A 5,412-nucleotide genomic window follows, 5' to 3' on the forward strand; every position below is an offset into this window, starting at 1 on the left:
TTATATTTATCATTATTGCTCTTATTTAGACAAAAAAAATTAACTCAAGGTTCACTTTTTCATGAGATTTCAGTCACTTTTCAAGAGAAAGCTCTATTCTCATCTTCACTGAAAGCTCCAGAAAAAAACTAGTAAGTAGACCTTGAGTTAAGATTACTTCTGTCAAACTCCCGTTTCCGAAGTCAAAACTGAACTCTACACTCAGGTATTAGTGTAACTATTATTATTATCTAATCGTAATTTAAATGATCCTAGACAAGCTGTTAATCAGAATACGTTTACAAAGAAATATTTGTTCATTCATGATTTACGCACCAGTTTCAAATAATCAAAACATATGAAAGTGTGTATTTTAGCACAGAACAAAATCTCTAAGGAATGAATTTCCATTCTCCCCCGCCAGTCGCTCAGACTGCCAGTCAAGTTCAAGTTCACAGGGGTAGAAATGTCTGGACTCTTCATTCACTGCTGTTCCTCCCCCTTAGCCCTCCTCCTCCTTCTCCTCCCCCTCCTCTTCCCTCTCTCCCCGTGCTCTGTGGTGACTGCATGGCGTTACTATGACAGAGGGGCTGTGGCGTTGTTATGGCAGCGGGCTGGACGGCCTGGCTATGTGCTGGTGAAAAGGACAGCCTGTCAGAGAGAGAGGGAGAGAGGGGAGACTCAGGTTCCCCCAACAGCTGGGCACAGGCAGCCCCTCCCCTGCAGCCGCCCCCCCTCAGGCTTTTCAAACACCACCCAGAGCCTGGGAACACCAAGAACTTCACATTCATCATCCTCACACACCCTGCACACCCCTTTCTCCCTGCTCCTGCTCTTCCTCCCCAGCCTAACTTTTGCCTCCATCCACCGCTTAACATCATTCTTCTCCTACATTTCCAGCATCCTTCCCAACACACACAAACACACACACACACACACACACACAGACACACACACACACAGTCTCGCTCTCCTCTCAGAGCCTATGCTGCACCTTACTTCATCATGTTAACATCTACCTTGTGTAATCAAGTAAAGGATTTCAAATCACAAATCGAAGACGGAAATTAAAAAAGAACGATGGCAAAGACGACGCCTGGGTACATTTTCAAACTGAGTCACCGTGTGTGTGCGTGCGTGTGTGTGTGTGTGTAAGAGAGAGAGACAGAGAGATTTTGTTGAGGTCTCATTCAACTTTGAGCATGAAAGACCGATCATTTGCATAAACTGCATGCTGTCTGAGGGGCTTGGGGGGTGGCAGCCATACTGAGAAAAGATATGAGAAGGGAAAAAAAGCACGATTCTGCATTGTGGGGCTGCAGGAAGAAAGAGGAGGTTTGAATAAGAGAGAGGGTGAAAATTGGCAAAGAAAGGGTCTTACCATGTCTCCCAGTGGGATTAAATTGTCCAGGAACCTCTTTATATATAATTTGGTGAATTTGGCAGCAGCATGGCTGCAGCGCTGAACTCAGCCTGATCTCACATCGAGCTCCCGCCTGAACTTTGTTAGACATGAGTTATTATAGATGCCGAGATGATGCAACCAGTGAAAGAACAGTGGAAATGTTCATAATTGTCCACTTGACATGATTTTATCTGCACACACAGAATGTTCTGTGTACATGTTGAATTACACAGTTGGTTCAGATTTCTTATGTTTTGTTGTTTTTGTCTCTCTTTTTTCTTTCTTTTTAGAAAAGCACCATCATGATGCTGATGCCACCATGTGTTGGATGGATGATCTTCATAGCTTTCATCAGTGTGTTCATGATGGGGTCTTGGGGTCTTGTCACTGTGTAATTAGGCTGCAGTAATGATGTGACAGCATATGAGAAAATGTTCTCTGCGCAGAAAACTCTATACAGAAAACCAACAAGTCCGAAAATGATGTTAGACTTCAAAATATATTGAAATATATTCTTCAGATTTACTGATACTCAAATGTTGTTGTTTTTAAATACTGTATGTACATTAAATTTCTTAGAACCATTTCTTTAAGATGAACAGAAATGTGGAGGCATTTAGACTAAAACGTGTTTTTTATTTTTTGTTCCAGATGGTTTTTATGTATGTGATTTCTTCCTGTGTGATATTGTTGGTATTTGAATGATTTGTCAGTAAATTAGCACCATACATAAACATTTTAAGTGTTTTTCAGCCCATTAAGTTTAAAGGTTGTTTAATTTATTCATATGGCATTTGAGAATTATCACGGCCATGCAGTTTGTGTTTTTGTGTTTGTGCTTTACTCAATAAAATAAATGTTGAAGAAATGTTGATGACTGTGTCATTGTGTTATTTTATTGTGTTGAAGAGGTTTCTGTCAGCACCTTGGACAGAGACAGCCGACTGAAATCCAGTCAGTAATATAATAGCTCATTAGATGCATTGTGTTTTATTAACCGGAGGCTCACAGCACAAATTAAGTAAAACACCAGAAAATAGAGGGAGAAATAAGAGAATTTGTGTCTTTCCTCTGACAACATTCATAACATCCAATAAAATGAATCTTTCTCTACAATATCAAAAAAAGAAAAAAACTAAAGGAACAAATCAGTGAGACGTTAACAGGGAAAAATAAAGAAAAGTCTAGAAGGCCTCAGCTTCAATTAATACCAAAGAGGAAAACTGAGTGCTAATTGAGAGAGTAAATGATGGCAAATGACTGAACAATTACTTTACTGCATCCCTACATTTAAAAAAAACACAAGTGCGTTTAGATGTTTTCATTTTCAAGCTTCATCGTGGACAAACAGTAAAAGTCTCACTGTGTCGCATTAATTTGCTCTTTTCAGTTGCTTTTAGTCTCGTTACAAATCATCCGACGAGATGTGTAATAATATTTTTTTTCTGTGTATCTGTAAACATTTTAGCTTTATAATAATAAATAATAAACTCGCTAGCAAACATAATATGTCTTTGGTCACTCATCTCACCTCAAAACATGCCTACCTGACAAAAATATGCAGCTATTTTTAATAATTTCTATCATGTTATCTGACTTATAATTATATAGGGTTATATAATTATATATTGTGGCATCGTAAAACAACTGTTGAGCTTTATATGCAATAACATGCCAGAAATCAGACTCACAGACTGTCACCGCGTCGTCTCACATCTCTCTGTTGTTTTGCTGACACCCACAATGTGAAGACCTGATGTCCGAAGCGCCTCAGACAGAGAGAGTCATGACCTTTCAACCTCCTGAGACACAGCCTGACCCGACACAAGCCGCCACACACGTGTCTGGTTTCCCTCATGTGTCCCGTGTCTGTGACCCGTCAGATTCACTGACTATAGAGGGATTTCAGTTGCTTCGTTTTCTTCGTCACGTCAAGATTGTATTTTGTTACATAAAATATCGAGTATTTAATCTGTTCGTCTTCTCTGATGTCGAAATGTTGGTGTTACACCTGATCCAAATAAAATCCTCATAGCATGTACTGTATATACTCTAAAAGGGTGTAAAAGAGTAAGAAGAACATTGCTTCAATCTTACTTATGATTTTGAGAGGGGGGCAGGTATTATAAGATTTGTTCTTCTCCCATTGAATGTGTATCATGTAAAGTGTGTCCCGGGGCCTTTTAGAGGAGTCATAGGTCATGTTCAGTTTCTCTCTCTTTAATTATAAACAGTAATATACATAAATTAACTACAGACATGTATTCACTATCAATATTCCTTCAAATACATGAAGGAATATTTCTTGGTGAAAACAGATAATAACTTTTTTTTAAATCAAAGTATTCTTTCTATTAATTTAGTTTTGATCAAAACAGACTATAATGGCAAAAAGTATGTGGACACCTCTGTCCAACAACTTGTGGTTGTTTTTTTGCTGTTTTTAGTGGTTTGGTCCCTGTAGTTCCAGTGCAGGGAAACCTGAATGCGAAAACATGCAACAATATTTCAGACAACAGTGTGTTTCCAACTTTGTGGCAACAGTTTGGGGAAGACGTGTTCCTGTTTCAGCATGACAATGTGCCCCTGCACATAGTGAGAACCATGAAGATATGTTTTCTTTTTTGAGTTTGGCGTTGACGTCCTGACTTCAGACTCTTCCAACATCGGTGGTCGACCTCACTGATGCTTTTGTGGCTGAATGGGAGAAAAGTCCTGCAGCCAGGCTACTTCTACAAAATCTTTTACAAGGACTTGAAATGATGATATGGCTGCATATTAATGCTCACAGTTTAGTAATTAAATGTTCAACAATTACATATAGGTATAATGTGCTGGTGTCCAATTATCTTTGGCCATTTACATATGTTTCTTTTTCATGATTTTATCACATTTGAGAATGAAAGCCTGACTTATCGTTTTTATTTTATTTATGACTATATCTTAAAACTGTTGTTTTCGCACTGCACACAATCAGTGAAATATCTGTCCTCATGTCATACTTACAAGATGTTAAAAATATACTGGAAAAAGACATTTTGGGATAAAATAATGACACCTTTCCCTGGCAGTGTAGGTTTGAATGATGCATGTGAAACTGTGTCAGACAGAGCTGACCACAGGAACTCATGAGCTGCTGGCTGCAGGTGTTCTCTCTCACGGCACTCAGTGTGTATTCATTCAGTTATTCTGCTCAGATTTTCTACTTGTCAACAGATAGAGATCGATGTTTTCTATTGTGTTAGGAGTCACTGGAGGTCACATTACTCTCCGAAGCTGAGAAATTAATTTTCAGGCTTTGCTGCAGAGAACAAAGCACACTTTTATGTGCTGGTACATAAACTAGTATTTAGCATGGCATCCCATTTATTAAACTGTTTCACAACAAAATCTGGAGTATAGATGACATTTCCCATGAGCCACAGCTGAATTTGATACTTAATTGTTTATCAAGGCTGTCATCTGAAATGACCAAAATGTGGCACTCAGCAATCAACATGTAATCTCGCTCTGCAGCAGGAAGTGAGATGCTCAGAGTGGATTCAGACGTGGTGACGGCTCAACCTCATGAATGACGAGTAGGCAGCTGTAGACCAGGTTTGTGTCTGTGTAGGGCTGCAGATGATTGTCCCGTCATTTATATCTTCCAACTCAGTGAGCTTTAGGTCTTGCATTCTGCGTTTGCATGAGAATAGAATCAGGTCCTGTGAACTTCCCCAACCTATTGACCCAGCTCCCTAAACATGAATAGCACTGCTTTGAGGCTCCCCAGTCTCTCAAACAGGCTTTAACCATGCCTTAAGTCCCAATCATGGTAATTTAATATATCTTAAGCCTCTGGCTGTTTTGCTGGAGACCCTCTGCAGTTTGTTTTAGGCATTCACTGCTTCTCACCTCATCAGAGCTACTCCTTATTTGGCAAATTTAAGGGGCTGCTGTGGCACTACAAGTTCCCCTTTCAGCAGCTAAATAAGCCACAATTCCATATAATTAGAAAAAGGTTTTTTTTCTTTTCCTGATATTATGCA

This window comes from Thunnus albacares, chromosome 1 (genome assembly GCF_914725855.1).
Source record: "Thunnus albacares chromosome 1, fThuAlb1.1, whole genome shotgun sequence".
Classification (NCBI taxonomy): Eukaryota; Metazoa; Chordata; class Actinopteri; order Scombriformes; family Scombridae; genus Thunnus; species Thunnus albacares.